We start from the raw sequence: 21,994 nt of genomic DNA, 5'->3' as shown, positions 1-21,994 counted from the left end.
GACACTCATCATTTAAAACCTGAGTTTCTTACTTGTTTTCCTCATGTTACAGTCTATTCGCTATTTTATCTGACATTTTTTTATCAAAGTAGTTTACAAAGTTTGATTCTCCTCATTTCCAGCTCGTCCTATCTTTGTTCAATATTTTCCAAGAATCTTTGTGTCTTGGAGAATTTCAGTTTTCTCTCGCAGCAATAATTAAATTGACCACTACACTGTTCATACCATGGCCCAGTACTGTTCCCAGCGATGAACGCGAGCTAACTTAATTAGCAGTCTATTTGATCTCTCCTCACTTGTCTCCTTGGCATTTTCCTGCTTTTGCTGAGTTCTTACAGTTCTTTCAAATTTCAAATCTTTGATTAGAAGCATAAATGTATAAAAATGCATAAAATTATAGAAGTAATTAAATTTCAGATGCACTCTATTCCTATAAGCCGTTCTCCGCTCTGTATTACATGACACAAAAGTGACACATTTACTGTCAAATATTGTAAAAACCCTGAGCTTATTTAAGGAAAGATTAGAGAGAAAATGCCAGAAACACATACATTTCTTATAAATGGCCAGGAGCTATTTGTGCCCTGCCAGTATCAATATTTATAAACTGATGTGCATTCCATGTGACCTCTGGCAGAGGCACTCAGATGAAAACTTTACTCCTTACGTTAATGAGAGAAAGAGAAGAACAAGTCTGCATGCTCTAATGCTCCATGGAAGTGGGAAGGATGGAGAAATGAGTGACAGGTGTCAAGGAAGGACTGTTTAGGGGCTTAGGCAGTCTAAGTAAGAAAGGGAGAGAGGTTTTGGGCACATTATATTTGTTTGCTATGTCTCTCATGAAGAAAGACCACAGGCTATGTGGCTTCACCACGGAAGTATATATTTTTTTTTAACAGATGGGAATTTGGATGTCCACCTCAAGACCAAATTGTCAGAAGGGCTGGTTTCATCTGAGGCCTTTCTCCTTGGCATGCAGATGGCCACTGTCTTCTTCTGTTCTTATTTGTCCTTCCTCATGTGTGCCCACTCCAATGTTTCTGACAGCATCTAGATGTCTAGTCAGGCTGGATCACAGTTCACCCACACAGCCTCATTTACTTTACTTAATTACTGCTTCAAAGGTCTATCTTCAAATACGGTCATGTTTTTAGATACTGGAGTCGAGGCACCAGCATGAATTCGGAGAAAACACAATTCAGGTTACTACAAACATCCTTAGAATTCACCCCCAATATCCTCTCAAGAAAATCTCCCAAATTTTTCCAGGCAAAATAAACTTGAAGCCTCCCGTGGAACATTGTCCTTTTTTTTCTATGTCACATAGGAATGGTAAATATTTCTTCCCCTAGTCTGTATAGATCACTTTTTCTGTCCTTCAGACAAGAAACTCAACCGGGAAGCTGTCTTTATATTCTCAGCTCAATGGGAAAGTAGACTGAACATAACAAATGGCCGATTGGAGAAGCAAGGATGGGCTCTACCAGAGTTCCTCCAGACAAACAAATGGAACAACCACTTAGAGATAAGCAAAGAGAATGCTGACAAGCGACTAAGCTAAAGGAAAGATTGACCAAGTGGAAGCCCAGACTGAGTGAGATCACCCATACCATGAGAAGGGATGAGCCAACAAGGTCACTGGCTACAGCAATAGTACTGGAACATGTTATGGTGACCAGAGCCTGAGGATAGAAACTAGATGGGTCCTGGGTTCAAAGCCCAATGTTGTCAGATACTGGTTGGGTGGTTCAGGACAAGGCGCTTACCTGCTCCCAGTTGCAACTGGCTATCTGCAAAGGAGGATTTTGAGAAATTGCCATTAGCTGTGCAGGTGAAAGCACTGTGGGAACTCATGTCTAGAGCTCACAGATAGCATATAGCAAGAGGTTGACTTACAACAGAAACTTACACAAATCAGCCACAAATCTTTCCTGCTTTTTTAGGCATTAGCTCTCTGGCTGCTTCAAGGTCATTCCTATATCCCCTGAAGCCTGAATGGATTTGGAGACATGGATCTTGCTCATGGGGAAGTCTTCTAGATCCACTGCCGTTCAGAGAAACTGTCACAGCATTATAAAGCTTAGATTTGTTTTTTCTCTCTTGGAAAAAAAAATTACATTAGTGCTCCTCGGAGTTCAAATGAAATGCATTCCCATGGTAATACTCAGAGCTTAATGTTCATAACATTTCAGAATAAAAAAATCAGTTCTGTATTTACTTTGTGCTTATTAAACAGAAAAAAGATGAAGGAAGCAAACAAAGGGAAGACAACCAAGATTATTTCCAATTTTCCAAGCTATCCCTTCCACCTGGATGCTATGATAATGGCATGGCAGAGTATGGGGGGGGGCAAAAGCTCACCAATAAGAGGGGAAAAGTCACTTAGCTTTGTCTTCTGAATGTTTCATTAATAAGACAACAAACCAACAAACAGACAAAGGAGCCGGTGTCAGGGAAACTGATTCTGGGTTTCAATTGTCTTGAGCTGTTTTAGGTCTGCAGCTTTGCAGTGCCTAAGGACACCTTGAGAGGTCATTGGCAACCTGTGTCAATTTTAAAAGTCCTTGTCTCAATTCTTTTTGAGAATGACGGAAGAGGAAATTTTATAAGCCACCTTGAGAGCTCATTCAGGTATTTGACAACCCTCACCTCAGGAAAACTGTCTCTTCATGCTAACCTAAGTAATGATTTCTGCTGAGGAAAAAAAAATGAGGTCATTTATTTAACCTCAGGGTGGATATCTTGGGGTTTATGTCTCAAAAAGGAAGAAGGCAACACGTAAGTAAGAGACAGTCAAATTACTTTGTCTTCAGAATCCAAAGGCTTGAGATCAAATCTCAGTGCTGGTACTTGCAAGATTCCTGCTCTTAGGCCAGATGTTTTTACCTTGTACCATTTTATCATAAAAAAAAAAAAAAAAAAAAAAAAAAAAAAAAAAAAAAACTCAAACCGTGTTGGCTCATCCAGAGAATAGGAACAAGAAGTAATGGCTGTAGTATCACAGTGCACATGGCTGTTTTTAAGTACAGTTGTAGTCATAGATTTGCTCTTGTCATTAAAAAAAAAATCTGAAATTTGAGCTAATCTTTGTGAGCAAGGACAATAATTTACTTTTTGTACATGATGAGGAAAGACAAATTGGCACAAAGTCTACACATCTAGATAGTCCCAGCTCTGTAGAGACTAGTACAGCTCTTGCTGAATGAATTCTTATCACTCAATTTTAAAGAATCTCTGAGAAAGTAGACTCACTATGACAGCATGGAAATGAGCACAGAACCCTTGTCTCAGAGCTGTAAATATTCATAGTATAAATGTAATAACATGTATACACATTGTTTTTTTTTAGGGTAGCTATGATAGAATCACACAGACCTAGTGAACATGACATTGAGTAAAGGAATGTGTCAGGACACAAAGAAGGGAGGGTTAGAATTCTAAAGCATCAACACCAAAAGAGTCTCATGTAGGCTGCTTGCTCCCCAGCTCCACTCAGCCAGGCCCTAGGGCCTTGGTACACTGAGCAGGATCAACACCAGGAGAGATCTGAATTATTTGTCAGGGAGCATGATTTCATTGTGGATTTCTGAGGGAGCGGCCTGCAGCAAGAAGCATGTGATTGTGAAACATAAGTGGTTTAGGGAGGCCAGGGACCTACTATAGCTAAACTTCAAATGTTGTATAAGGTTTAAGGATAATGGAGTCTCTAAAAGACTTCAAGTGACACGTAAAAGGTCATTATAATTGATGTTTATGGAAGTACAGCTGTCTCTTGAATTGGTACAAATTATTTAAATTTTCTGTGACTCAACTTCCCTAGCTGTAGGATGTGATAAAAAACAGAGTGTGATGAACTAACACAGGGGTTGAGAGAGAAAAGTAATTTATACAGGTAGTAGATTTGGGATATTACCCAGAACATGGGAAAAGCTCAGAAATCTACATCTCTAAACAATGCTGACGTTAGTACTGCTGTTTCAAACTGCAGACCTTCCTAGCATATTCCCAGGGAGAGAATACAAATGTGGGAACTTACAAGTTGAAGCACTGAGTTTTTATTTCAAATACAAAGCCTGACTATACAATATGAACTATCAACTGAAAATGATAACTCAAGAAATTTAATAAAAATGTAAAACTGTCCTAAAAGCAATTGCTAGATACATTCCTAAAGCAAAATGTCACTTAAAAGCCATGAAGGAAAATCTCTTTGGGGGTGTTTGTGTGGACCTTTGTGTGTATCTAGTTCAAGCGGGTCTTCTGTTAACGCAGAAGCAGAACCCACCACAGCCAAGGAGAGACTGCCATGTGTCCTTGGGCCTTGGAGGAAAACTGGTAGTGATTGAGCATCTTGGAGGGAGTTACAACAGCAGGGTCTGGGATTCAGAGGCAGCTGGATGCCACCAATAAGTTTACCAATTCACCCAGGGAATCCATCACTGGGGAGAGAAGGCAGAGAAGGCTGTGGGAAGCCAGGAAAGTAAGAAAATCCCAGAAGGACGGCATGCTCACTCCTAAACCAAAGGAAGCGAAGAGATAATGTCTGTAATCAGTGAGTCAAGAGACAGTAATACAAGCGTGTTGTTTAGAAACTTTTCCGTAAATTTTCTAAATTTAGAAAATAAGTTACTAAATTTTCTAAATGTGAGGTTACAGAGTGAAAGTAAGGCTTAAAAGAATGAGACTGTGCGAGCTGTGTTTATTCAAGGGCCTGGAGATTTCCACTCCTCAATAGGAGTTGCAGTACTATTTGTTTCAAATGTAGTAAATAGATTTTTTTTAATAACAATTTTAAAGCAAATAGAATATACTCAATTAAACTGCAGTTCTTATTATGCTGCATTAGATAAGACTAAAGATATGATCAAAATGGGAAAGGTTAGTAATGAGATTTTTCTTAAAGCAGATGGCAATTACCCATAAATGTGTCTTATCTGAATGCTCCACAGTTAAACATATTGTTGCCTGTACTCAGCTCAAAGCTGTGCGTGAAGATATGTCAAGATCTGGTTCCCAGCCAGGCTCTCTATCTACTTTAATCGTGGCTCCAGCTAAAGAGTCGGGGTGAGAGCTTCAACTGGTGTCTGGCACCTGTAGGGCTGTGAGGAGAGGAGAGAAAGAAATAACGATCCTTTCTTCTGACTCAGTGTTCTCAAGCTTGTTCTCGCGTGAGAATCTTCTGGGGCCTTGTGAGAACAGAGGGCTAGGCTCTACCCTAGGTTCAGATACGTCGGAGGTGTCAAAAGTTCCCAGGGACCATTGGTGATGTTGACCCTCGCCCAGGAGCCACACTTTGAAATTCACTAGCCTACTACCGTGCGGCAGAGATGCAGACAGGGAAGCCAGACTGCAGACAGGGGGACATGCTGAACGGATAACCCCGAACCTGGCAAGGCAGTCTGAATGAGCTCTGTGCTGAAGGGAGGGGCTGTGTGAGGAATTTACCTGTCCTATATGCTTCCTCCATTGGTACTGTAAAACCTTTTAATAATCTCCCTCTCTCGGCCCAACAATCTCCACTTTAAGAAATATCTGGTTATCACAGTTCTAATAATATGTGCCCAGAATATGGTCAACTGATGAAAGTCTGAAAAATAGATTCAATTATCCCTCTCCGCTACTGAACTTAAGCAATGCCATTAGAGGTAGGGGGACAGGCTGAGCAAAACACACATACATCTTTCCAGGTACCTTGGAAGAAAAAGAACAGCTACAAAGAAGCTGACTTACCCTGGAAAGGACTGTACAATCTTTATAAAATAATTACATCATGTAATGTTTGTCAACATTTTTAGTGGACACATCAATTTGCTTTGTCAGCCCAGACTTCACGTTCACAACCATCTACTGAGATCAGAATGCGAACTATTAAGTCAAGGTTGTGCTAGGGATGTAATATCTTGAACTTTTGGGTTAACTTAGGCAGTCTGTGCCAGTAGAAAGTCTTAGGTTCAAGATCAGGTTCTGCAAGGAAGAAGAATGCTAGCAATGGGATACAGGGATTTCTAGGTCAGCTGGGTATATAACCTGAAACAATGAGCTTTCAGAGCCTCAGGAATCTGATCTTTGAAATTAGGATAAGAATATCATATGAATTCGCAGTGTCATAGTACCTGGTACAAAGCAGTGTGCTGGGAAAAAAAATACAGGCTATAATCATAGATTAGAAACCAGCTCTTTGAAGTCAGATTAGAGTTCACATCTAGGCTGCCACTCAATTACAATTCCCTTGGCCAAGCTACTGTACCATTCTAAGTCACATTGTGTTAAACTGGGGATAATAATATATAATCTTTTAGGATTACTCCAAGGATTAAATAGAAACAAGTTTGCATATCCATTACTGACATTAAGCACCCAGCAAATGAACTTACATATATATACATATAAATTATCTCATCCCTTAGACGTCTTATTGTCCTCACTTATCAAATTATAATATACATCTTAGTAGTTTTTTGAGGCAAAGATGTTAATGAACATGAAAGAAATTTCTGTTGATTTTTCTAGTAACTATTTATTGTGCATGTGTGCATCAGCAAAATACTTGTAAACAAAAAGGTGTAAACCCCTAGCCTTCCCAGGGGTCACTCTCTCTTCTGGCAATCGAGTGAAGTACCATGAGTAATTTAACAAATGCATATTGGTAGATGAGAGAAATGGTTTAGAGTCAACAAAGATAGGCACACACACTGGACAGGCCTGGGGAGGGGCAGAGGTGCTGTTTAACATAAGACATCCAAGGAAAAAAGAGTGTGAAAATGTCACTTAAGCAGACACCAGAAGGGCAGAGGGTAGATGTACATGTCTGGGTAGAAGTATGGTCAGAGTAGTATTTCAGGGGGTGGGAGTGGGTTGGACATGTATAAGCAGCTAGATAGAGGCCAGCTTGGCTAGAGCAGCTGAGGTGACGAGGACAGGGCTTTGTAGAACATAGAAGGGTTGGTACTGAATCATGTCCTTTCCCTAGTTCTGTTTTATAATGTATTAAATTTTTAAAGTTTTTGTTTGTGTGTGTGTGTATATATGTGTCTGTGTGTATATATAGCACCTGTGTGTAGTTATCCACAGAGGCCAGAAGGGGGTGTTGGATCCCTGAAGCTGTAGTCTCAGGCACTTCTTAGCTGCTTGATGTGGGGGCTGGGAACCAAAGGAATCCACCGAAAGAGCAGGAAGCTCTCTTAACCTCTGAGCCGCCTCTCCCAGATTGCTTCAGTAGAAGTACCAACACCCAAGATGATAGTTTTTAGAACTAGGTCCCTAGGAGAGCAAGAAGGTTAAATGAGGCTATAAGGCGACATTATGGGTCCATGGGATTGGTGCCTAAGAAAAGAATTATATACCACAGCATGCTTATGAGTGTGCAAAGAGGAAACACCATGTGAGGGCACAGGGAGGTGGCTTCTGGCTATAATTTAGCCAAGAAAGACACTATGAACTTGTTTCCAGACTCATGACAAGTAGGTGTCTATCTGTTAAACCTTTAAACCAGAGTATTATCTTTTAACAGCCTGGAAAGATAGTATAATGTGCACATGAGGATTCCAAGATGGGTTTTTTAGAGAGACTGGGAGGCACATTTGAAAGACACCTTGATTTTGTGTTTAAAATATGGGACAAAGTTGAAAGCTAAGCAATCATAGCTCATTATTATAATGCAGACAAGCCATGATACGATGAGGTGTGATGAGAGTGAAGAGAAGTGGCTGGAATCTGAATTTCTGGATGAACCCTGAAGGCAGAGCTGACACAGTGTGCTTGGGGATGAGACAGACGGTATGACAAGAGACGGACCGCTAAAGGATTCTGGCTGAGCCCGTGGGAAACTGGGCCTGCTGTGCACTAAGATGGGAAGTCATAGAGAGAAGAAGTGGAGTTCTTTTGAAACTTGATCTGCTAGCAGATATCCAGTACAGGTGTTTGAGGATGCAAAATAGAGTGCTGAGGTCAGCATGGATGGACGGGAAGGCGTAGAAGTCCATTGGCATGTCATCAGCAGTTGTACAGGATGATCACATTTCCATGGAATAAAAATAGCTGCCTATGTGCAAGCGCGTGAGTAAATCAATTGAAGTCTTCGCATATCTTCAACAGTCAGTTTCTTTACAGCACTCCCACGTGGTCTTTTTCCTGTTTCCTCTCTGTGCTTTGCTAATAAAAACACTTTGCCATTTTAAATCGAGGGAGAGGAGACACCATCTGTCAAGTTTGCATATATTCTACTCTTTCCATAGCATGTTACAGGGCTATCCCATTTGCCAAATCTATTGATAGACCCACTCATCAGATATTCTACACTTCATGATGTGTTGGATACTGCGTTAATGACTAAAGAAACAATACAAAAGATGCACTTCCCAGTTTCAGAGAGCCATGCATAATGACAGAGACACAGATATGTGAATGAAGTCATGGCATTCTAGCAGAAAGGGTCTAATCCATCCTGCTTGAGCCATCAACTCTTCAAAGAGCCAACGCCATCTCTTTCCAAGAGGTGGGGTGATAGTGGATAAGATGCACAGAGACAGCTGAGTTCCAGCGCAAAGTGAAGGAGCATCTTTCTCTGTAAACTGGGACCACAGGACAGGCTGCTTAATGGGTCAACAGGGAATAAAAGATTCACAAAGACGTGATGCTGGGGCCGAGACAAGGGCATCGGCCACATATAGCTCTTCAAAACTGTCATACGGGAGCAAGATGAGGGGATCAGGAGGAAGGAAACAATGCATGATCTTGTTAGAGGGAATATTTATAAGTTGGTGTCAGAAGCTGTTTGTGGTAGTGTGAATGAAAATGGACCCTATTGGCTCATAGGGAGCGGCACTATTAGGAGGTGTGGCCTTATTGGGGGAAGTGTGTCACTGGGGATGGGCTTGGAGGTTTCAGATATTCAACCCAGGCCCAGTGTCCTCTCTTCCTGCTGCCTGCAGATCCAGATGTAGGACTCTTGGTTCCTATCTACCTGCTTGCCTCCCTGCTTCCTGCCATGATACCAAAACTAAAGCTCTGCTCATTAAGCCAGTCAACCACAATCACATGGTTTTTGTTTGTAAGACTTGTCATGATCATTGTGTTTCTTCACAGCAGCAGAAACCCTAACTAAAACACTGTCTTTGTGCTACAAACCTCCAACATGAGGAAGTCTTATATATATAATCTTCATATATAATTGACAAAAGTAAAATCTTGTAAGGAAGCCAACCTTAAAAATAAAGAAACAGCTCCAGGTATAAGAGTGAGTCAACCCGTTTGCCAATAGCCCACTCATTTAGTAGGTTACTATTCAATCACTTAGAAGGCTTATTATTGAGGTATTCAGCAAGCTTGATAAATGCTTATAAGGGAAGCAAACCAGAGCTTTTAATTACATGTCCATCTAATGAAACTCATATGAAATGGAACATTGCGAAAACATGGTCTACAGGTTGAAATTCATCCAAATGAAGGGTTGTGGTTATTTTCTGTCTTGTATGTGATTTCTAAGCTCTGTGTACTGTGCTTTATTTTAAAATAAAATGCATAAATACACAGTCTAAAAGGTCCTTATAAAATCGTTTTGTTTGTTTTCTTTAATAAAAACAACAATTCGTGTGTGATATCTTTATTCAAGTTAAGTGCAGAGATGAGTCTCAGTGTTTACATATATATCTTTTGTAGAAAGTATGCATTTTAGGTGTTGCTGGGTGAAGAGCATCAGGCGGCATGAAAGTTCTTTATGCATGTTATCTCCATGCATAGTCCTTGGTTGGAGGATCAGTCTCAGGAAGCTTGGGATATTTAAAGCTATCATGAAAAATTTAATTCAGAAGTTGTATTTTTTGGATTGAAAAAGTTGATAAAATGTATATTTATCGAAGAACTTTCATCAATGAGCTTTTGTTTGTACTAGAAAAGAAATGAACGTATTCATTAAAATCTCAAAAAAGTAAAGAATGAAGGAAAATTCAAACAAATATAACATAAAGTAGACTTTTGGAGTCTATGGGAATTGAATCTGGGAAAAACCCCTAACCCGAGGGCATTTAAATCTATGTAATTTCAAGTACCCTATGAAAGATGACATAGTTTTATTTTCATATATCCTATATAATCTTCACTCATGCTTTAAATATTACTCTGTGCTCTGTATTATTTTTGATAACCCAAACAAAGCCAAGCATTTATAATACAGTATTTAGTGGAAAAAAAAAAGCAGGAAAAGTCCTTATATGTTCAATACAGAGGCAACTTTTTTCAAGTATTTTTAATATCCAATAGACTAAATGCACAGATGCAGCATCTGTGCATGTGAAGAGCCAACTGCACCCTGTTAAGTGACTTCACAAACAAGTCAGCTTTTAGAGAGATGGCTCAGGGATTAAGGGCACCGGCTCCTGTTACGGAGGACCCATGTTTGAGTCCCAGCATCTACATAATGACTCACATGTGTCTGTCACCCTTGCTCCAGGGAATGCAATATCTTCTTTTGGCCTCTGTGGGCACCAGGCATGTACATGGCACATACATATACATACACACAGGCAAAATACCCACACATATAAAAACATTATTAGATGCCTCCTATTCCCCAGTGATATACTTTAATATAGCAGGATTGCTAGTACTCTTTACTAGAAGCTCGTTTGCTTTCCTGCAGGTGCCTATTTTGATATTGCTTGCCCAGGTGACATCAGGTCAAATGCCAATCTGAGGCCACAGGACACATCCTGATGTTTCAGGTAGCTCCAGGATATACTTGGTCCTTTACCTAGGCCTCTCCTCTAATCTATCCCTGTTTTCAGCCTCCCTGGTTAAACTTACCACATACACAATCCTTTCTTCTCACCCCAATCTTCTCTTATCAATTCTGGGGGTCTCCTGTATCAAATTCATTTTTCTCCTCAAAACTAAAAAGAAAAGTCTTCATGTTACAAATCTATCCGTTGCCTGGCGATAACATCCAGCTCTTCGCATGTGGGCAAGACCTCCTGTAGCTGTGCCAATTTAATCTTGTCTGTGGCTTCCCTCATTTTGAATGGGATACCTTTGGGAAGTGAGGTGTTACGAGCATCGGCTTGTTAAATCTTTAGTGGAAAGTAATTCTTCTGGGCATTCATTTCCCATTTCATCTCGTCCCTGATGCTGACATAATGTCTATGTATTGCCGACTTGCCCCTTGAGATTCTTCGTGATTCAATAACACATGCACCTACCATCAGGCATTTTGTGAGGACCTACTGTGGGACAGAAGTTGTGTAGATTATTTCTTTGATGGTTGAGATGGGAACACATAGAGGCAAGGCAGCTGTTTTTAACTCTAGGCTGTTGTTCAATGATATGTGTGTTTAGAGAAATAGGATGGAATGTGACTATGAAAGCAGTTCTAATTACGGCCTTAACCTCTCCATAGCTAACTAGGAGCCATGCATCTGGTAATGACTGAGATTTTTCTACCAGATTTGTGTGTGATAACAATTGGTTGTTTGTATCACACACCAAGATGATACAAGAATTATCTCTTCTGCTTATCTGAGAGGACAGCCCTTCTCGTAAAAAGAACATCTCTGCAGATCTTTCAGGGTGACTCCATTGATGAATGTTTAATTGTATATCTTGATTGTGCTGCTTTTTAAGTCTCTTCATTATAGCATATATTTCCTATCTTGTAGACAGCTTTATGACAGGTTCATTTATCATGACAATTTTTTATGCTTTTTTTGATATTATTATATCAGTTCAAGGGAGAGAAACTTGTGTATTAATTTTTACATATAGATCCATGTATAGAGGAACTAAGATGCATTCAGTTACTTCAACTATTTGAAGAAAGATTTGAGGGAAAATTGCCTATAACAGATACTGAATAGTACAAGATTTTGGGCTACTACAAATTCAAGGTGTTTATTTAAAAAATATAAGTTTCTGTTACATTGCCTGAATTCAAAATAGACTAGAAAGATAGTTAAAACACCATCATAATATTGTATAAAAATAGTGAAGTAGGCCAAAGAAACAGAATAGAAAACAGGGGAAAACATGATTTTCTACAAAGGCATTAACACCAACAACAGCATTAAATAAAACATGGTTTCTTCCACAAGTGGTGCTTGGAAAACTAGATGAGTACATAGAGAAGAATGAAGCTAGACCACAATTTCCCACAACACACACATATCAACTAACATACACCTATCAACCAAAACAGATTTAAAAAAGTAAATATAAGACCAAATTCTAAAACTGCTAAAAGGAAATATAGGAGAAATACTTCATTACACTAGTATGATCAACTTTTTACTTTAAATTCTTTTATTTTTGACATTATATTCTAATTACATAATTTCTCTCTTCCCTTTTCTCCATCACAACTGTTTAAAATAAGAGCCCCAAAACACAGGTAACAAAAGAGAGAATAAATGAGTCCTAATCAAACTAAAAGATTTTGTTCAGAAAAGAAATTAATCAATAGAATCAACAGAGACAACCTATAGAATGGGAGAAAAATATTTATAAACGATGCAAATGATAGAGAATTAGTATCAGAATCCATAAAGAAACTGAAAACTTAGGAGAAAACAAGAAAAACTTCATTGAAAAACATTCAAAGAACTTGAATTGAAACATCACTCCAAAAAAGATATACAGGTTTAGGGTGTGGCTCAGTTGGCAAAGTACTTCCCTAGTATGTACCAAGTCCTAGGCTCAGTTTCCTTATAAGACATAAGCTGGATGTGATGGCACATACGTATAATGCCAGCACTCCAGGGGTAAAGTCAGGGGGATCAAATGTCCAAGGTCATCCTCAGATACATAGTAAGTTCATGGCCAACTTGAGCTACATAAGACCCCACTTGAACAACAGTTCTGGTGCACACACTACACTATACCACACACACACACACACACACAGGAAAATTTATGAAAATCTTTAACATTATAAATCATAGGTAAATGTACTTTAAAATGTTAGCACCAGAGTGACAATAATGAACTGATGTCGGGATGTGGAGAAATGGAACTCTTGTATGCTATCAATGAGAACGCATATTGGTGAGCCATTGAGCAAAATAGTATGATGCTTCCCCAGACAGTTGAAATTGGGATTACACGGGACCCTGCATTCCTACTAGCTATTTATTTATAGGAAATGAAATCAGTATCTTGAAGAGACACCCAGACTCCTCCTGTGTTTACTGTGATTGTTCACAACAGCCAATATGAGCAATGAGCGTAAGCGTCCACCAATAGATCATTAAAGAAAATATGATATGCACACAGGATAACCTGTCATTTACAGCAACATGGATCAACCCGGAGGACATCACATTAAGGGCATAAGTCTGCTAAACAATAAGTAGTAACATGAAGGAGTGGCCATGCTGTCCCGTGGCATGGCATGATTACAGCTAACATTGCTGCAGCGGTTCTGTCAAAATTACTAGGAAGGATGATTCTGAATGTTCCTCACACAAGGAAATGAAAATATTTAAAATTATGGACATTCTAAGTACCCTTGATCTTGTTACTGTGCAATGTATAGGTTAATCAGAGTATCCGTGTACCCCATATGCATTCATAACTATATCCCAGCTAAAATTAAAAAAATTAGTTTTAATAAAAATACTGTTCCAATTTACTGCTCCTGGGAGTTCTAAAACGTGGCTTTCCTTTTGACAGCACTGAGCACTGAACATATGTGTCTAGGCAATGCTGCACCACTGAGTTAGAACCTCGGGTTTCGGTTTCCTTTTCATTTTGGGACAGGGTCACACTGAGTTGTCGAGGCTGGCCTTGAACTCAGCCAGGCCTTAATCATGGAGTCTTCTGTCCTTCTCTTCTAAACAGCTGAGTAGCGGGGATTCCAGGCCTTTGCCACCAGACCTGTGCTCAACTTTCGGTCATAGTCATCATTCCCGTAACTCAAACAGGAACTCCCCTGAGCCTGTAGAGATAGACTGAGAGCAGTAAGGTCTCCAGAACTTAGAGCTCTTCAGTCTGGGGATGGGCAGGTGAGGGGAAGTGTGTCCACTTCACACCTGACATCCCCTGAGGCTAAATGAACAGATGCAGTCAGCACTCTGGGGTAGCAGGGTCCAGCACCTACCTTCTGAGTTTGATGCTGTGGTTTCCCTTGCTTCTACCCTGGGCCTTGTAAATACCCACAATCGAGACATTCCAAGGAGGAGAGCATTCTGATGATGTGGGATAACAGAAAGAAAGGGTTCTGTGCATCATGTTTGTGGGCTTAATTTTATTAAGGGCCTTATCCTAAAGCTTATCTGACAGGAAACAGAAAGACTGTAAGTGGATGGGGCCCAGGACAGTAAAAAGTTGTGAAAAGATTTAGGATGGAGACAGGACAATAATAAGGAGAATGTGGGGTGTATCATAGCCTAAAAAAACATCTTGGGATTAAAAGCTTAATTCTTGCAGTGACATAGAAACATGACAGTCTGCCCATGAAACAGAGAATTCTCCATTATGACAGCTCATGAATATCTATGTGAGGTCAACCAGAGACAGAGAAACAAACACTAGTAGATCAGCTATATGTGTGCTTGTGTATATCTAGCTGCATGTGTGTTTGTAAACATACATACATATATACGTATATATGTCCTAGAGACTGGCTCTGCTTTTCACACACATGAACATATAGTGTATGTAAGTATATATTTAATGAATGCACATATGTTATTTATTTAGTTATTTACAATGCAGTATGGGAGCGGGCTAAGCTCTGTGGCCTCATACCTAGTGCTAGAGCCAGAAGTCTACTTATCAGGTCATTATGAAGGGAGATGGTTACAATGAAAAGATCAGAAGCAGCAGAGAACCCTGGAGAATGAGCAGAGGCCTCTGAGAACTTACTGGAATGATGGCATTGATGGCTTCTCAGCTTGCTGGTGTGGGTGATGTGTAGAAGCCAGGGCCTCTGGTCAAGACATTAGGTACACCGAGGTCATTTGGATATTGATCATTGTCCAAAGGCTCATTTCTTAAATGTGTGGGCCTCAAGGTAGAGCTAGTGAGAAGTGGTGCAACCTTTAAGAGATGGGGCCTAATGAGATATTCTGGGTCACTAGGGAAAAGGCCCTTGAAGGTGCTAACATGGCTTCTTCTTCCTCTCTTTTGCTTCTGGGAAATCAGATAAATATCTGTGTTCTATCATGCTCTGTCTCAATGTGAAGCCTCGCCACAGGTCCGCAGCAAGAAGGATGACCAACCACTACCTCGGACCATCACATTTGTGCGCTGAGGCAAGCCTTCTCCTTAAGTAAGTTGAGTCTTTTAGTATAAACTCAGTAACATATGAAAGGAGATGGAAAAGTTGGGAGGAAACTGGGGAAGAAAAGGTAGCTACAGGTCTCAGTGCTGTTCCAGGCCAGGTGGCTGAGCTCTGGCCTGCCCAGCAGCAGCTCTGGAGCCAAAGGACTAGACTTCTCTATTTCCAAACCCTGTGGCCACATACAAGAGACTGGGTTCCATGTATCATCCTTAAATTTAGCCATGTTGGCATGTTATAAAGCTCCCATGCTATCAGGGAAGGACACTGCAGTTAGGAGAGAGCTGACTTAGCTGAAAAAGTCTCCGAAATCTGATTGGTCAATACCCCATTCACTCCAGCAAAGGAGGGCTTTCAGCATACTCAGAGATCAGCTCCTTTCAGTGCCTTTGTTCTTCTGGCTTTCCATTTTCTAAGACCAGCTATAGTGTAAGAAAATGTCTCCACAGCATCTTCCTTGTTACGGAACAATCAATATATTTGCATTTTAAAGGTTTCTAATAGGAATGTATCATTACAAACAACAATAAGAGCTAACATTAGAAATTAAGAGTACATAATGTGCCAGGCCCCTTCATATACATTATCTTGTTGGGTTCTTCCAATAGTCCTGAATGGAAAGAATCTGTCTCCTAAGTTTGGCTGCTATAAAAGTTGAATTTCAAAGAGACTGGTTTGCTCAATGTCAAATAGATATTATGTGCTGGAGCAGATATCTGAATCTCAGACATTCAGTTTCAGAAGGCAACCTCCAACACCACCATCAAACATAAGAGATAAAGGGAACTGCCACATTGCTAAGATTCCTCTTTAAACTTTTACAGTGGAGCTGCCTTCTATCTAGAATCTCCCATTTCCTTTTAAGTTGGCAAATGTGTGACTCTACTTCAAGAAAGAGGAAACACAGATGTACAGAGGGAGTCTGAAAAAAACAGAAACAAGGAGGTAAATACGAGGCACCGAAAGGATGAATTAAAGAAGGGGGCAGGGAGGAAGAAAAGGCAGACTAGCAGGGCAAATATTTCCTGTCTTGGGGAGGAGAAATAAATCAGTGGTTATGAGCAGGGATTGGGAGGGAAAAAAGGGAGGGAGATACAGGTGGGATACAAAGTGAATGAACTATAATTAATTTAAAAAGAGCTCAATAATAATAATAATAATAATAATAATAATAATAATAATAATACTTGCTTCTCTTACAGAGGACCTGAATTCAGTTTATAACACTCATGTCAGACAGTTCACAAATACCTGCAGCTCCAGTTCCAGGGCACCTGACACCCTCTTTTGGCCTTCATGGGTGATACATGAACATATGTGATACACACACACAAACACACATATATACATGTAAAATATATTTCCTGCCTTGATGCTATTTCCCTGCTAAAGCAGGAAGGCAAAATGACTCACCTCTCATGTCTGTATGTGTAAATAATAGTGGCAAAATCAAGTTAACATGATAAATAGTCAACAGATCAGTTGTGACGATTAAAGACTTTCAAAGGTAACAGACAAACAGCTATAAACAACACCAAGGAATTGAAACACTGTCTTCACCAGTTATTCAGTATGCATCTGGGCCTCCTCAGGTCCCTAAGAGGGCAGCAAAAAGGACAGGCAGGCAGTCTGTTTTGGAAGCCTTTGACCACCACTGAGTGAAAACCGGTGCACAAAGCTCTGGCTGGGGACAGGCCTCTTGCTTGTGGCCCATTGCTGCTGGGAGCAGCTGGCCTTCTGTAGAATGCCTGCTTTGAATTCCTTCTCATCCAGCACAGGGCTGCTCAGCCTCTGAGCTCTAGCTCAGATACCACCCTCCCTGTCACCACACTTCCAAGCATTGCTTTCCTTGGCTTGTTCCCATCTCTTGTACCCGGTAGTCAATGGTTTACCTCGATGAGCTTTGAGTGGATGAACTGTATCCACACCTTTTCTCATCTTACTGTCACTACAGGTCCCTGGGTGGGGGGGAGGGGACCAATGTAAGGCTTAGAGTCACTCACCGGTCTCTCCTTTATGCTTTCCTCATGCTGGTTACCAAGACTGGATGGATTTCAAATGATGCCCAATGCTCTCCTTTCCTTCCAGCCTCACAGACATCACTCAACTGCCATCTCTTCTCAAGAACAAGTGACCTTTGAAACACTCTTCCACCACCTTTGGGGGTTAGCTGGCCTCAGAGCATTGCGCCTTCCCATGATTCATCTCCAGGCTTGCAGCTGCTGGAGGAGCGGTGGTCTCCAGGCTCGCCCCTGGATGTGAATATCCGGGGCTCCAACCTCCTTCAAAGCCATGCTCCATACACACTTTAGCTTGTTTGCCCATCATTCTTAAGGAAATAAACTGGGAAAATACTACCAAGTCCCTTAACCTTGACCCAGCGAAGGAAAATAGACCACTGAGTTGCCTCAATGCTTAAAGGCTAAGACTTTAACATAGGATAATAAGGACACCACATGTGTGTGATACAGCCACCCTTCAATGCAATTTGGGGGGTGCTTTGACCTCTGAAATCACTGAAAATAGATATTATTTTTCTCACTTTTAAAGTGATCCAACAGAGACTGGGAGGACTAGCACAATACATGGGGGTCAGAGCCTCTTAGTGGCAAACTTTAAAATTGTCCATTGACTTCCTGAGTGTAGGCAGGGCCCACCGCTGTAAAGCTTCTGCCCCATCAGTGCTTCCTGATGTTAAACTCTGAGGTCATTACGTAGATATTTTTTCAACTTCTGTCTATAACATCGAAGCTTCTGAGAGATTTATTAGACAGGCAAGCTAGAAGCGATATCTGTTTCTGGAAGTGACTGCTCCCCAGTCTTCCCTGGAAAGCCTTAATTTGTCTCTCCAAATTAACTCCACCCCAGAGAATAGCTTTGTGGATGAAAAGGCTACAATAGAAAAATCAGATTCAGGCCAGGTTTGGGTGGCCTCCTCTTCCACCCACTTGGTGAGTTATAGGCTTCCCTCAGGTCTGGCAGATGCAGTGCTGTAAGCTCACCCGAGCACCCCTGGACAGCCCACAGGGTGAGAGTTCTCTGGCTACAACAGCATTTCTCATTTAACTCCTCTCATTAGAGGAATCTGGGGCACAAGTCAGCTGAGCATGTCAATAAGTCATGGAGGATGCACCGAAATTGACAGCCTAGGATTCCCAGCCCCCTCCTTCGTGGCTGTAGAAACTAGAAGGAAAAGGTTCTTAGTTTCCTTGCTGGGTCACTTAAATGACTAGTGGCATTTGAGTTCCTTGGAGTAATTAACGTTTTCTGTCTTCAGCAGCACCTCATATTTTTAATGATTCTTTTTCACAAGTCTCACATCCTTTGGCCTCCCAGTTCCCTCTCCAGTCCCTCGTTCCCCAAGGTCCCATTGCAAATAGCTCCCACTTGTATTTGCCTTGCAAACTCACATAAACTGGAAATGATAAATACATCATCTGGGCTTTTTTTTTTTTTTTAACGGACCATTGTTTAATTTTCTATGCTTGTCTGGCTGGGGAAGAGATGAATATTACCTTGTGGAGAATAAGACTTCTATGCCAGCTAAGGGGGGTGGTTGGGGAGTAATCTATGGCAGAAAAGCAACACTCTGCTCATGCTAATAGGCAGAGCAGCTAATTAAAAGTGTTGGATGGAACATCCATCCACCAGTCTGTGATTCATTCGGCACCATCCCCAGTACACAAGAAATAGATATTAGAATGGATGCTACTAATTTATCAAAGGAATGGGCGTTTTCAATTGTGCCTTCCTGGCTCCTGCATGAGGTACATAATTCAATGTTGCCATCATTTAAAAGTTTAGGAACTCAAAATAATAGTACTTGTCTCTTTAGCTCATAAATCCCCAAGTCTGTTACTTAGGTAGAAACATTTATCTTACCTATGGTTTAACTTTATTGTCTACAATCAAGAATGCTTCCTTCCCTTGGAAAATGTATTGAAATGGCTGGAAAGTGAGAAAAGACAGCGTACATTGTTGTTTGTGAGTGAGACCAGCGTAAGAGGATCTGTTACAAGAAGCTAATACATCCATACTGGAAAACCCAAGGCTCCTGACGATATTGGCTAGGTACTTAAAGAGGAGGAGGAGGAGGAAGAGAAGGAGGAGGAGTAAAAGGAGGAGGAGGAGAAGGAGAAGGAGAAGGAGAAGGAGAAGGAGAAGGAGAAGGAGAAGGAGAAAGAGAATTAATATTATTTCAAGCACAAACGAACTGGATCAGAGGAGATCCACTTTCAATGACAACTTCCTAAGACTCCATGGACACTCTAACCTGTTTTAAGCACACAATGCACACAAGCCATCCTTGCTTCATGATAAGCCGGACACATTTATGAGCAACCTTCCCCAGGAGAAAGAGTATCCTTCCATCAGAAGACCCACCCAGACTCAAATACTTACCTTTGCCTTGTGGGAAAGAGTCCTTCAATCATGAAGACTTAGCGTGTTGGATCACCACCATGTCTTGCTGAATGCTGTAAACAAATGAAACATGATAATAGAAAGACTGAGCATGAATTATTTAATGTTGTCCTCTTTCCCCATTCTAATATATACCAGCCTTTCGCCATCCCAATATATATAGGCCTAGAGAATACCGACAATGATAAAATAAAAATGCCACCACCACAACCCAACAAACAGTTATTGGTAAGTGTAAGGCATAGACAGATGTAACATCATCTGCAGTTCATTAGAATTATTCACCTCCTGGGTTTGTTCTTAAGGAAAGCAACCGTAACTTCACACCCATATTTATATACAGAAATATTTAACACTGTTACTTATTAGAGGGAGTCAGTAGAAGCATGATGTCATGAATGCTAGTATTTCTTAAAGGGATGGTACTATGCATCTTTAAAACAAGATTAAAAATTACAAAACAGGAAATATGTCTTGTCTGATATAACAAAATTGTTGATGAAGTTTGAACTCATCTGCGGAGAAGTTTAAAATATAACAGTGGGTACATTTGTAGAATAATTTTAGAGTTTTCTCCTATTTTTTTTATACTTGCCAATGTTCCTACAAAGATCTTGTATTTTTATCTTGGCAGAAATAAACATTTTCAGCTCTAACATCACAATTTCCATGTCACTTTCCCCACACCTCCTTATTTAGCTGGGAATTCCCTGCTCCTTGATTCCAGGGAGATCAGCTTTCTGAAGGTGTCACCTGGCACTGAGGTACATATTTTCCTCCCCTCCTCCATGTAGTCATGGGCTTCCCTGATGAAGATGTCCCTTGTCACTAACCTTTGCTTTCCATGATCCTAAACCAGACACTCAATCAGCATTTGCTGCATAAAAAGAAGACTGAGTGAGTAATTGACTAAAATACTTTAGCAACAGAAAACCGATTGGCCAAAAGAATCATAATAATCAAGAAAAGTTTCACTGGATTGATGGAAGAGGATAGCAAGTAGAAAGCAGCAGGTTTTCACAGACATCAGTGAGATGGAGTCTATTGGAAATAACAAGGCCACGAGCATAACGGACTACTACAGCTTAGTGATCTTTCAGTGTACTCCAAGACCAAGAATCTCTTTAAGGCAAGATTACATACTTAGTGATATTCCACTGCAACAATTCATTCCTTTACGTATTTGTAGTTACAAATACATAAACAAGGTAGGTATTCGTCATTAGTTTTCATCAGTAATGGTTGGTTGACTCCCTGCCCAAAGGGATAGATAATAGTGGTGTTTTATAGAAATTCAATTGTCTATTCATAAAACTACTGAAATGTACACAGGATTTTAATTTGTGTTTATACTTCTCTGGAGGAAGAGCTGGTAATTCGGGTAAACTTGGGCAAATAATGGGTCCTTTATCTATCTATCTATCTATCTATCTATCTATCTATCTATCTATCTATCTATCTGATAGGTCGACCACAGTTTTTCCTCTCTCCTCTCCTCCCAGTCTTGCCCTCCACCTTCCCTCTCCCCGCCTCATCCACTCCTCCTCCATTTCTCCTCAGAAAACATCCTGTGGATATCAACCAGCCACTGCATGACATAGCAAGTTGCGGTAAGACTAGGCATCACCTTTCCTATTAAGGCTGCAGGAGGCAACCCAGTAGGAGGAAAAGGCTCTAAAAGCAGGGAACACAGTCAGAGACAGCCCCTGCTCTCACTTTAGTAGTTGTTTGGGCCTTTATAATGCTTAGTTTTCTTATAAATAAAATGGGCTTATTTTCCATGAGTTTATTTATCTGTTTTTATAAACAGATAAAATGACAGAAAACATGAATTTCAGGAACAGACTTGAGACGTATGTCTTTTTAAGATCAGTACCTCGTGCTATTGTCCACATGCCCACCTTTGGCTTCAGTATGAGCCATGATATATGCCAAGCACCACAAGCCTTGGCCCAATGTCACACTCTTAATATTTACCTCTCATTTTCCCACTTCATAATTCTTATTTTGTGGAATATCTGTAAAATTGTGTTTCATTTCACTTCTGATTTTAGTGAAATTTTTTTTTATTATTTAGCTGAAGGTTTATATGGGTCATTGATTTTGTTGAAGATTTGACTGTCTGTAAAGTTGATTGTTCTCTACTTCTTTTTGTGTGTGTGTCCATCTAGGATTTATTGTCCACTTTAAGGATGAGAAGACTGATGCTCAGACTGGAACATCTCAGTGGTATGCAAGTCAAGATTCCAACCCAGAATGTCTAGTTCTTAAGCCTGGTCCCTTTTTAATTGCAATAAACAAAGGTAC

The 21,994-nt window shown here is 40.4% G+C and overlaps 1 protein-coding gene across 8 annotated transcripts in view; it reads right to left on the bottom strand.

Annotated features, from left to right (window-relative positions):
* The window catches only part of Dab1 (DAB adaptor protein 1), a 1,075,378-nt gene that overhangs the window by 535,992 nt on the left and 517,392 nt on the right, over positions 1-21,994 (bottom strand). For all 8 annotated transcript variants that reach the window (XM_060366061.1, XM_060366058.1, XM_060366060.1 and 5 more), the window contains one exon: positions 19,667-19,740. The gene's annotated coding sequence lies outside the window, so the exon portion shown is untranslated. The remainder of the gene's footprint in view (positions 1-19,666; positions 19,741-21,994) is intronic.

This window comes from Meriones unguiculatus, chromosome 12 (assembly GCF_030254825.1).
Source record: "Meriones unguiculatus strain TT.TT164.6M chromosome 12, Bangor_MerUng_6.1, whole genome shotgun sequence".
In the NCBI taxonomy this organism is placed as follows: domain Eukaryota; kingdom Metazoa; phylum Chordata; class Mammalia; order Rodentia; family Muridae; genus Meriones; species Meriones unguiculatus.
This window is presented reverse-complemented; position numbering and strand designations above follow the sequence as displayed.